The sequence below is a fragment of the Schistocerca serialis genome, chromosome 7 (assembly GCF_023864345.2).
Source record: "Schistocerca serialis cubense isolate TAMUIC-IGC-003099 chromosome 7, iqSchSeri2.2, whole genome shotgun sequence".
NCBI lineage: Eukaryota > Metazoa > Arthropoda > Insecta > Orthoptera > Acrididae > Schistocerca > Schistocerca serialis.
This window is the reverse complement of record NC_064644.1, coordinates 613,875,302-613,889,305: the sequence shown is the minus strand read 5'-3', so window position 1 is coordinate 613,889,305 and position 14,004 is coordinate 613,875,302.

Genomic DNA, 14,004 nt, shown 5'->3' with positions numbered 1-14,004 from the left:
TCTGAGGTGAAAGGACAGGATCTTCATTCTTAAATTATACTAGGTATGGATATTTTCACTTACTGTACTGCTCCTTCTTTGTATTTGATACAGAACATACTGTTGTTCATGTGTGCCTGTGTGTGTGGGCTGTTCATTATCTGTATATCACATTTCATGGAACATGGTGCATATTTTTCAGTGCAGTGTACAGTGGATGATGTTTTCTTTTACAAAATGATTATCATATTTGGAGGCTGCAGATGTGCATATAATCAAACTTGTTAAATGTAGCTACCATAACTGCTGGTCAAGAAGGTATGGGAGTTTGTTAATGACATTGTAAATATGATTGTTATTAGTTTTTAAATTTTATTTATTCATAGAAAACTTACTTTTGCATAATTTAGAAACTCGGAGGAATTTGTGGAATGTTATATTTACCATGTGTTAGGTAACCTGTGTATACAGGCAATTACCATATTTTGTGTTGGTTAAATTGTTATCTGCGCACGTTCATACCATTACCACAATAGCAGTATGTTTTCCTAAAATTCTAGTTTCTCTCAACTTTGATATTTTTGTATGATGCTTTTCTATATAATGACAGTCTGCATTTGTAACCCAATGTAGGAGGGGCATTCACTAAGTAATGGAACATATTTCTATTCATGTTTCTATTCCAGTTCAAAAAACTGTGCACGAAACGTCTTTGGATATGATGAAACTATAGGAGCTGAAGTAGGCATATTCCACAAAGTTCCATTAAGTGGCAGCACTAATTGTGCCTTAAAAATTGTCTGTAACAGAGGGATGTTCCAAGCAGGGACCTGTTGAGTTTTCAGTGCAAAAGCAGACCATCAGTTATTCATAGGCACTTGCAGAATATCTTCAGAGACCTGGTAGTGGAAAAAAGGTGTGTGCCATTCGCAGACAGTTGTGACTCTGCAGTATCGGAACATGCAAACACTCTGATGGTGATCTGGCAATCACAATGGATGGAACAATCGTGTTTCTCAGCTGGACATCTCTGTTGTTAGTGCAGACACAGTTGTCCACCAATTAGGGTAATCAAAGATGTGCCCTGCTCTGTTCCGGCAAACTAGAGATGGTAAAGACCAACGAACCAATGAAGTCATGGTGGTGGTCTTCTGAAATTTTGAAGTTGTTATTCTTTGTGCTTACCTCCGTCATAATGTAGTGTTCTGCACTACCATCAGGAAGTTGAAAAATGACTTCAGCATGTAGATCACCACAAAAATTGAAATGAACTTTTCCTTCTCCATGGCATAGCAACACTGCACCAAGTCTGCACACTTTAGAGGAGCACACATACTTCATTGGGACAAAGAAACAAAAGCCAGAAGGTGCGATATCCAGACTGTTGTGTGGACAAGGAAGAACTATCGATTGAAGGATGCTCTCTACAGAAAGCAGTGTGTGGATGATAGGGTAGTTGTTGAAGCAACAAGATGGCACCAATGTCAATCAGTAGATTGGTGTCACACAGGTATACAAGGCCTCCCAGAAAGGTGGCATAAGGCCATCAAATTGAACAGAAATTATGTTGAAAACTCAGGTTTTGTATCAAAGATGATAGGAAATAATATGGTGTTACGGAATCCTGAATAGAACCAACCTGCTTTCTGAAAAATTGTTGCATTACTTACTATATATCCCTCATACAATTAATTGAGCATATTAGACAATCCAATGTTCCAATTTAGTAATGTAGGACATACTATTTTGTGTATTATGATCAGCTCAAACAAGCTGCATAGTTATTTAAATTGTAATAGGTGCTAAGAAATTCCTTTTAACACTTATTATTTAATGTTAGCTGAGGTGTAGCCTGTACTGACTACAGATGCTTGTTAGATGTTAAATTTCATTAATGTGTCTGTGTTGTAAAAATAAAATTTCAAACAATTTAATATCAGCAAGGTACCAGTTACTTGGAAGGAATATCTAACAGCATACATCAGTGCATAAAGTGCTGTTACATTTTTGAATAATTTAATGTTGCACTTCTGTATATTTACCCATTGTTAATTGTACCATGACCAAACAATGTACATGCGATGTTAGGAAACATGGTATTGCCAACTTGTAGGCTCAGCATAAACATGTAAATCTCACAGTATTAAATTTGACATGATCTTTGGTTTTAAATATGGTCAAATACCACTTGCCATAAACAGAACAATCATGTGTGTCTCACTATCACCTTTCTAGAAATGTCTGGCATTACTTCCACTTACTTGTGTCAGACATATTCTGTTTTCTTTTCTGTCGGTCTCACTTGACCAACTCTTGATCTTTTCGACCCCAATGGTATTAGGTTGCGAGGCCAGAGGGTGTCTTTCATTTTCTTTATTTAATCTTCTCTCTGATGGAAGGAGGACATGCTCATGTATTCAAGAACAAGATGAAGAGGAAGCAGTTGTGATACAATCTAGTATCTCCTCAAAGTGTCTGGAGAAATTTTTAGCAATACTTGTATCAGAATAGAGTGATGACCATGCTGTGGTGGAGCATTATTAAATTTCCGTGAAGTTGTGCAAAAGACTGGACATCCCTGATGGACACAAAAGTAATTTGGAGGTGCCAGATGTTTGGAGAAGACTGAAATAGAAATGAGGACAGGACTTTGTGTTGGAGCAGTGTTGAAAGTATGAGGTACTGCTGTATCTCCTCACAAGAGAGTATCTACTTGCTAAACAGTTTCCCAGATGGTACTATGTTCAGAGTGATCTCTCTCATCCCAGACCTCGTGGATGTCTGCTCTGCTCCTATCATTTGTATTTTGGTGTCAACTACTGGGAGACAGATAATTGTCATCATGGGTAAATGTTCTCCAAGGCTGCTAACAGGAAGATGATACAAGGTCCAGCTAACATCGTCAGATTCCTGAAGTACCTTTGCCTGCAGCCTACCACTTGGGGAAGGCACCAAACTCTCACACATCAGAAGCCCTACTTGCTGAGCATCACACTTTTTCCAGCCATTTGCATGCCTCACCTTCCCAAAAATGTGCACCAGCATTATAAAAGCCAGGGCACAAATGTATTAAGGGTAGCTCACGAGTGTCGTCAACTAAAAGTTGTGGATTCTCCATCACGTGTCGACACTGTAGCTTCTCACAGCACTTGATATTGGTCAGAAAGTGATGTTAAGAGGTTGTGGATATCACTATTGTCTGGTGTGGAAGGAGCCAGCTTAAAATAAATATTGAGCAAGTTTCCAGTGTTAACCCAGCACTTCAGATGTGGAATTCCCTTCCAGATGGTTTAAGACACATCCAGTGAGACCTGGTGTGGTCAGGCAGGATCACATAACTTCAGAATTAAATGGATAATAGAACTGGTAAAGTCGCTATTTTGGTCATTTATTTATTTAGTCTTAAATGCCATATGCTTCTGGGATATTTTCATTGGTGTTACATGCATTTAATGTAAAATATGCAATCTGTTGTAAAACTGCCACAGATTCCTCTTGCTGTACCCAAGGCATGTCAGAATTCCTATTACAGGCGTATAAGAGTTATAGAAGGGACTTTGTATGTTTCCAGACATGGGTTCATTAATGAAACCTGGTGGATAAAGTTTGCTCTAGAACCTCTCTGTAATAGGAATTGTGAAACACTCTGGAATTATTAGTGAGCAGGTGGATGGCATGTGTTGAGTGTAGACTTACTGACGCTCAATAGTCACAAAAATCTTGCATTTAAGAAGCTTTGCTTTAGTCTCACCTAATCAATATAAATATGCAATAATACAAAAACATCATTATTTGGTGAAGTCCATATTATTCTCAGTTTAGATACCTTTTGTAGTAATATTACCTCAGTTTGGAGTTTTCAGTTATCAACTTCCATGTTTCCCTTTTAAATTCAGTATTACAGTGGTGAAGAATGTGACTGAAACACAACAGGTAATATTACAATAGTTCGTTCATAAATATATTCTGAGTGCATGTGCTGTCAGCAAGAATGTATATATGGCACACTTACTCTGTTACAACAAACTTTTTTGTGGTTCACAAGTTACTGCAATAATGTCTTTGTATTCATAACATCCCTGTTGTGATAATCATATGTACACAAATTATAGTGATATTTGCATGTTCCTGTTGTTCATATGTGAAAATTTAGTACCTTACCATCCAGATTTTGTAAAGGTATCAACAAAATGCCAATTGTTCAGACTCTGATGCCCTTTTCTATACAAGAGTTAATCTTCTGACTGGTTTGCAAATGAGTTAATGAGCTCAATGTTTCACTTAAAGCATAATTGCAAACATTTGCTTGACGTTTTCTTCCTTACATGCTTGAAGTCGTCAGAAGTCTGTAAGTGCACTCATCCTGAAATACTCAACAAATAATGTTACATTGCCTTGACAAGCACACAGTTTCCCACTGTACTACTGGCCAATATCTACTCGCTAAGACGTATAATCTAACATTAAAAATGTCTTGTTGTGTTAAAGTCCAACAATAATTAAGCAAAATATTTTTGTAGTTCCTGGAAGGCTTTAATTAGGCAACTTGCGACTGTTACTGGGTTCCAGGATATACAACTGAATCTCCAGTACCACAGTGTAAGAGTTAACTTGAAGGTCAGTTACTGGAATAACATTAGTTTAATAAGTGATGTCATTCGTTATGTGTATCCTGTGCATAGAAAGTTAGTTTCGCAATACTGTCTGATTGTAAAGTGACTTATTATGTCAAAAAAGCCTTGTTATTAATATAGTTCATCTTCATTGGGGCTCTTCTGTTTTTTATTACACTAGCCATTGGCTACAGATTTTTCTCCATCAGATGCATGTGTCCATGCATGTCCACTCCATGCACATTTCTTACTTAATGTGTAAGAATTTTGGGTACATGAACATTGATTAGTGTAGATCTTGTTTGTGTACATGGTTGTTGGGTGGTCATAAATCATTAACTCAATCCATTAATTTATGGCTAAAGTTAGAAGCAGTTCCCAGCTGTGGAAGGTTCTTGATTCTCCTATGTCATATCTTTACTTAAACACATGTTCTATTCTTCTTCTGATACTGATCACTGCAATACAGGGGACCAAGTATACAAAGTGTCTGTTAACTGTTATTGTTTGAATATGAACTTCTGTTAGTGGATACAGGACTCGGAGCATGTGAGTGTGGACTACCACAATCCAAAGACCCACAAATACCATCAAAAGCAGGAGACAGCTGTTTCCATAAGTTGTTCCTCCGTGATTTACTTGTAATTATGTTGGGGGATCTGATCGGGTCATTACCAAGATAGTGAGCTGCAGTAGGTTTGATTTAGCAGTTTACTCCCATTGACTTGCAATGTAGGGGAAGTTAGACATGTTTGCACACTTCCATTCTTTCACTGTTCCTCTCTATTACTGTGATTCAGTAACTTTACGATTGGATAGAAGGCAACGAGCTGGTGTAGTTCTCTAGAATGTTTCTAAATACTTTTAATGTGCTTATTTAGAGAGATTGCTATACTCACATTCATTTCCTGTGGTGGATTAAATGTACTAAGCAACCAGTAGGAATAAATGGAATCGGTACCGATGTAGAAATTTCCTCTTAAATCGGGTTGATGAAGTACTGGTGCCTCACGCAGCTGGTTTTTAATTGACTCAAATGCTTCTTGATATTCCTTATTCCATTTCCAGATGGAGATGGACTTGTGAAGATAAAAAAAAATCAAAGATGAATACTGTGATAGAAATTGCATGAAATGAGAGATTTTTCAGTTGTCTACAGCATATTTGTGCAGGAAAATTTCTCACTGGTTTCATTTTCATCAGATCAGATATGATTCCACACAAAGAAATTACATGCCCAGGGAAATTGTTTTGCAATTTGGCAAATCCTTATTTATCCATCCTTAACGTGACTCTTGCTCCACTAAACACTTCAATTACATGGCATAGAATGTCTAAATGTGCTCTCTAAAGGAAGTACTAATTTGTATACTGCCTACATAATGTTAAGTGTGTCAATGGTTTGAATGGCTCTGAGCACTATGGGACTTAATATCTATGGTCATCAGTCCCCTAGAACTTAGAACTACTTAAACCTAACTAACCTAAGGACATCACAGACAACCCAGTCATCACAAGGCAGAGAAAATCACTGACCCCGCCGGGAATCGAACCCGGGAACCCGGGCGTGGGAAGCGAGAATGCTACCGCACGACCACGAGCTGCGGACTAAGTGTGTCAATAATTCTTCTCTTTGAACTTTAAGTGCTGTCATAAAGGCCACTGATGATACTGACAGACCAAAGGCCATTCTTTTAAACTGGTAACACCTTCCACTCCACAGAAAGCCTGTGTTCTGCCTGCTATGCCTTCATCTTCCAGTTGGTCACATTGTACAGTAAACTGCATCATTTCTCCATGAGCATCAGTTAGTAAATGCACACTGCCATCTTCTTTTGTTACAGTGGGGATTGGAATAGAAACTTCCCTACCTGAGTTATAAATTATCTGATTCTCCTACATATTCTTAATTGCTTTATTAACTACTACTTTCTAGGGCAAGGATACTGGGTACAATTTGCTATGGAATGACTCATGATTCTTAACTGGAGTTTCACAAGCGCATCATCTGATCAGACCAGGTGTTCTTCGAACAGATCGACATAACACCCTTGTATTTTTACCTGTTCCTCCCATTTACCTTCAGGCATGTCCACTAATGATTGAATCATATTTTGAGTACTAGTCACAGCATCTTAATCATTATTCTTCTCCTGCAGACCAGCATTTCCTCACACTTACTTGAAGATGCAGTTCCCAAGCTCATATTTATGAATGGAGCACCCTAATTGTCTCCCTTGATGAATCCTAAAACTATCTCCTCTTCTGTTTATTTCTGTCTGACTTGTGGAAGGAAGTGCAAGAGAATGCATTTACAAAGCTATTCAGAATCAGCCAACTCTGATAACTAAACTGATGTCAAGTGATCATAAAATGAATACACTCTGCTTGTACATACTCTCCTGAATTCTGAAATTTAATAGTGCCTGGCCTTTCGTGGGATTGCATTGATTGTTTACAGCAATGGCAATATGGAAATGATCAACAGGAAATATTCAAAATGCAAGGATGTAGGTTTTCTGTAATAGCTCCCATCTTCCTCGCATGAAAAGCATTAAAATGTATTCATGTTTCCATTTCTCCTTCCTCTGTAAATCCTAACTCACTACAGTGACAGGTTTGCACTAGGTTGTGTTCCGACTCATTTCTGACAATTTCAGTTTCTGAATGGCCAACTTCCAAAATTCATTTAATTTACTGTATCATAACTTCACATATTACAGCTTCAGCTTTATGACTTCAGCTTTGGAATACCTGGCCATTGGTTTTGCACTCTCTGGCATATGTTGGAAGTATTTTATTTTCAATCCTGCTTTTTTTTTTCACAAAACCAAAATTTGTTTATGAAGGTGGTTTAAATTCTTCAGAATTGGAATAAATGTTTGTTAAACAAATGACCCAGATATTTGCTTAACATTACATCTGGCTAACACACATGCCTACTTTGCCCTGTTTGGTTTAATGTTTCTGAAATGTTTGAACCCAACCAAGGTGAACACCCTGTGCCCGTTTTTGATTGCCCTGAAAGTTCCATTATCTGCGGTTATTTGAGGTGCATTGTCAATGTTAGTCTCTATTTTGTCTAATGCTGCATTAATTTTGTGTAGTAGAAGCTCTTTATTTATTCCTTTTCATCCTTTGTCACAGTCTGAGGATTTCCGGTGAATTTTGTCTTGTACACAATGCACAGCTGCTCACCTACAACCTCTACAGATATTTCTTGTTCCACGCGCTACTGCACATTGATGCTTGCTAGCCATGTTCCTCTTGTATGTAGCTGATCTCCATGATTAGTATGGCTTTGCTGTTGGACAACCATGTTGATAACATGCTTAAACAGTATCTTCCCTAGAATTTGGTTGGTTCAACTAATGCCTTCATGGTTGAGTTGACATGTTTTAATACTTGGTCTCACTTCTGTAGATGTTAGGCCCTGGTAAAGAGCTTTGGATGTGATGATGAGTCATTCCTTCCCTGACTGGTATGTACTTCTCATGTAGTCAGGTTAGCTAGTTGTGTCGGTATTTTAGTAACACCCAGAGACCACGTGTAGGGTCCGTTTAGGTTGACACGTGCACATGTGAAGCTGCATTGCCCCATGAAATACTTTTATTAACCTATTGTCAGTAATGAAACTTGTCAGGAATATCTTATGTTGGATAAGTAGTTTATAAACACATTGTACAACAGTCATTAAAGATGCAGTTATGGAATAGTAAATAACTATTCAAAACTGAGCAATATGAGAAAACTACAGAAGGTTTTCAGCTCCATGGGAAGGAGGTTGAAAATTTTTACAGCAGCATATATAGGATCTCTCTGCAGCAGTGGCACTGCACATAATTCTTTAGTTTAGTGCCACACATGTGAATTGTTTCTAGAGACTGCATCCTTGGTGACAGAACTCAGCAAGATTTTCTGTGGTGGATTAAACGTAATAAGTGTACCTGTGGGAAGCACTTTCATAGCCTCTCACAGTCAAACACCACTGCGTTTTGTAACAGGCCTACTGTCCAATTTATCACCCTTAAGGAAAACACAGTTGCAGTAAATGTTAGTACACAACAACAGAAGAACCCACATAAGCCACAGTCTTATTGGTGGATGTGGTTTGGCAGACTGCTGATCTGACTCGTGGAGCAGTTAACAACCTGTTGCAGCTTCTCGTTGTTTTCAACTTTTATTAGAACTATCAAACCCTCAGCAAATAAGATAACTTTGTTCTTCTACACTTACATGCATTATGTTCAGCTGCTTTGCCTTTTGGTCACTTTACCTAAGGTACCATCTGCTAATGACGCTGTAATACACAGAAACGTATCATCATTTAGGAACTCTTGGAGGATACATGTTGACTTGGACTGAATTTCTATTTAGTATGATGAACGGCAGCTTGTTCCACATGTAAAAAATGTAAGTGGATGTGGACGAGTAGGAGAAACAAGCCATTAATGTATCGGTACTGTGATGCTTGACACCATCTACATCCACATGACTAATCTGCTATTCAGAATAAAGTGCGTGCAGAGGGTTCGTTGACTGACCTCCAAGCTATCTTTTCCGTTTCACTCACGGACAGCATGGGGAAAAATGAACACATTAGTCACACCATGTGAGCTGTACTTTAATTGGTGGTGGTGGTGGTGGTGGTGGTGGTGGTGGTGGTGGTGGTGGTGGTGGGCATCATCATTTCAACCTATGTAGGTTGGTGCCAACAAAATATTTTCACACTAGGAGAAAACTGGCGATTGAAGTTTCATCAGAAGATCTCACTGCAATGAAGAAGACCTTGGTTTTAATGATCGCCACACAAATTCGCTTATTATATCCATGACACTGTCTCCCCCTAGTTCAGGATAATACTAATTGAGTGGCCCTTCTATGAACTGATTGTTTTAGTCTGTCAATAATATCTGATGCAGATCTCATAAAACACAGCAATACTTCAGATGACGGTGGACAATCTTGATTATATGCACTCTTTCTTGTAGACCTGCGGTTCTCTCAAAGTGTACCGTCAATAAAGTGCATTCATTGGTTAGGTTTTTTCACAACAATGCCTATATGATCATTCCAATTTAATTTGTCTGAAATTGTAATTTCTAGGTATTAAGCTTAATTGATAGCCTTTAGATTGAGATATTGTGAAACAGAAATTTAGCAGGTATCCCCTAGTACTCTTTTGGATGTTCTCATTTCTCCTTATTGAGAGACAATTGCCACTCTTCACACCATACAATTATCGTATAAATCACTTTGCAATTCGTATTGATCATCTGACAACTGTGCTAGATGGTAAATGAAAGCATCATCTGCTAACAATCTAAGAGGACTGCTCAGATTGTTTCCTAAATCATTTGTGTAGATCAGGAGCAGCAGAGGGCCTATAACAGTCCAGTGGCTTACCATAAATTATTATGGCCTATGACCTTTTTGCCAGGAAATCATGAATCCAGTGCATAACTAAGATTTGACACATAACTATGCAATTTTATTAGAAGTTGTGTCTAAGGAATAGTGTCGAAAGCCTTCTGGAAGCCTAAAAATATGACACCACTTTCGATCCCCCTGTCAGTCTCAATTGTTACATTGTGGAACTACAGTGTGGATGTGTTGCCTTGTTTAACGAGAAAAACATTTTCTGAATCCATGCTGACTGTGTATCAACAGATTGTTTTCCCAGTGCAAATGGGTGTGTTGTTGTTGTTGTTGTTGTTATCTTCAGTATTGCTCTCCAAGCTACCCTATACTGTGCAAGTTTCTTCATCTCCCAGAACCTACTGCTACCTAAATACTTCTGAATCTGCTCAGTGTATTCATCTCTTGGTCTCCCTCTACAATTTTTACCCTCCACACTGCCCTCCAATATTAAATTTGTGATCCCTTGATGCCACAGAACATGTCCCACCAACAGTCCATTCTTATCGTCAAGTTGTGCCACAAACTCCTCTTCTCCCCAATTCTATTCAATACCTATTCATTAGTTATGTGATCTACCCATCTAATCTTCAGCATTCTTCTGTAGCACCACATTTTGAAAGCTTCTATTTTCTTCCTGTCCAAACTATTTATCGTCCATGTTTCACTTCCATACATGGCTACACTCCATACAAATACTTTCAGAAACGACTTCATGACACTTAAATCTACACTCGATGTTAACAAATTTCTCTTCTTGCCATTGCCAGTTTACATTTTATAATCTTCTCTACTTCATCCATCATCAGTTATCTTGCTCCCCAAATAGCAAAACTCTTTCACTACTTTGTGTCTCATTTCCTAATCTAATTCCCTCAGCATCACCCGACTTAATTAGACTACATTCCATTATCCTCGTTTTGCTTTTGTTGATGTTCATCTTATATCCCCCTTTCAAGACACTGTCCATTCCATTCAGCTGCCCTTCCAGGTCCTTTGATGTGTCTGACAGAATTACAATGTCATCGGCGAACCTCAACACTTTTATTTCTTCTCCATGGATTTTAATACCTACTCCGAATTTTTCTTTTGTTTCCTTTACTGCTTTCTCAATATACATATTGAATAACATTAGGGAGAGGCTACAACCCTGTCTCACTCCCTTCCCAACCATTGCTTCCCTTTCATGTACCTCGACTCTAATACCTGCTATCTGGTTTCTGTACAAATTGTAAATAGCCTTTTGCTCCCAGTATTTTACCCCTGCTACCTTTACAATTTGAAAGAGAGTATTCCAGTCAACATTGTCAAAAGCTTTCTCGAAGTCTACAAATGCTAGAAATGTAGGTTTGCGTTTCCTTAATCTTTCTTCTAAGATGAGTCGTAAGGTCAGTATTGCCTCACGTGTTCCAATATTTCTACGGAATCCAAACTGATCTTCCCCGACATCGGCTTCTACCAGTTTTTCCATTCGTCTAATTATGGAGTTATTGTGTAAGCAAACTCTGAAACAAACCTGAGTGGCATACAATCCCGACCAGAAGCATTCTTCATTAAGTAATGTAAGCTGCTTCTCAACATGGAGAAAACCTGCTACCAAGTTAGTCATGTTCGCATTCATTCTTGATTTGAATACTGGAATATATTCTTGGTTTTTGAAATTCTTTCAGCAAAGCAAACTATGCTTTCTGGTACTCAGCTTTAGTCTCACTTCATCAGTAACATCACTATTGTTATCACACAGTGAAGGTATTGATTCCTTGTTGGTGTTGTTGTACTTTACATACGACCAAGATCTCTATCGATTCTTCTAGTTTTAAGGCCAGTTTCATTGTGGAACTTACTAAAAGCCTCTCACACTGGGATTTTACATTGTTTTACATTTGGCATTCATTTCTTCATAGCTTCTGTAATAGTGTTCCAATCTGTTTTGTGTACTATGTGGGACCTCTTATTAATTTATTTTGTACATAGCTCTCAACTGCCATTGTTTCCATTTATTTGTATCCGTGATCTCTGGTCTAGGCCTACATAGTCAGATCAGATGGAGTTCAGGCTGCCTCTGAAAAAGGTGTCAAGTGCATTTTTAACTGTGTTTCTATATGTATACTCTACGTTTATTTTTGTGTGTTTGAATCTTACAACATTTAGTCTCACTACAATAAGTGGGTGGACACTAACCCGTGTATCCATCGTAATGCTCCCTATTTGCTCATTATTATTTGTTGCTAAGTAGTCAACAATGCTTTTGCAATAATTTACAATTAATGTGGGCACCTGCACTAATAATTATTGCTGTAAATACTTCTCTGATAAAGCTTTTGGTATGATGTCAGATGACATACCTAAAATCGACGTGCGACATGTATTTTAGCCAGCATATGGAGGCTAGATTGAAGTCATCATCAACTGTGTTTGTATGACTGGGGTACCTATTTGGAATGGCTAAGTTCTTCTTTGAGCTGTTCAGCAACTCATTCAGGTGGTTGGTTAAACAAGGTATGTAAGCTTCAGTGCTCTCTATTAGCGATTGGTGTTCTGGATCTTTCCCAACACAGCTACAATAATTTACAGTTACAATACCAACTGCATCTAAAACTACCTTCATCCTGTTTTTGCCCTGCACTGTTTTAAACTGTCAGCCATTCAGTAGCTTACTGAGACCCTCTAATATAGTAAGACAGCCATTCACCACAACACAGCCCCAACTAGCCGAATTGGCACCGCCTGTGTGTAGTGGTCCCCTGACATATTAAGCATAACCCAGGAAACACCACCGTAAGGCGCAAGTCAGAGAATCTGCAGACTGAGTGCAGGACTGTCGTAGCCCCTGATACAGAGCCGAATTGGTGGTATGTTACAAAGGACCATGGTCAATTCTGTCATAATGCTATTGATAGTGAGCTCCACCTTCAAATAGCAAGACAGGCAATCTTTACCATATCAGCTAGCCACCAAAAAGCAGACGCACTGTGTGTGTTGCTTTGGATCAGATCAGTGTTAGTACCAACATGAGCCACCGTCTGCAATTGGCAAAAACCTCTGTTCGCCATGGCATCCAGAAGCACCTATTCCACATCAGGAATAAGTAATCCTGAACTTTCATATAGGCTTGACCAGAGTTTTGCAACATTAGTTGGTCCGGTCCTAGTGTTATATTGAATCCTCAGTTATTGCCACATTTCTTCACTGTAATAGGTCTTCAGCAGTCCCATAAACATTTTATCCAGTGGCTGGATCCTACAGGTGCAGTGAGAAGGGAGTCTAACTAAGTGAACATGATGAATCCTACTTGCAGATAAGAGCGTCAATGCTTAGGTGGAGATTCGCTGGTAACACAGTTCAACATGCTAATTTCATTGTTGCTGCCTCCTTCTCTGACTTAGCCAACCAAAAGTGTCATCCAAGGGACATTGTGGCAGCTTTAAAATATTGCATTTTCTATTCCCCACTAAGTTAACAGCCACTTGATCATAATCCAGTTTCTTTTGTTGCTGTTGGTCCTGCGACACAAATGTCTTGTGACTGCTACTAGAATCCCCATGTTATTCGTTAGCTCAGTAATACCCAGACTATTTTTTACTGTAACATCCAGAAACCGCTTACAACACAAGAATTAAGATTTAAACATCCATGTGAACATCAAGGGAGTTACAGAATACTTCGAAGCCAGACTGTTTCATAACCCCCCCCCCCCCCCCAAATAAAATCTGACTTCATCATTCTTTGGATGAATAACTTGTAGAGCCTTCATGGGGGGTTACAAAATTGACTTGCTTCATTAAATTACTATATGACCAACTTCTGCTCCTCAAGGACCTCTCACCTATAAATACTTTTTCAGTTTATATTGTAAATGGTCAGCCAGCCACATACACCCTTGTGTCTCCTAGTTTTCCTCTTGTTTCAGTTGTGTTTTGAGTTTTTAAACATCTCCCGACTTCCACATTTTTTCATGTGGTTGCGCACCTGTGGTTGCGCACCTGTGGTTGCG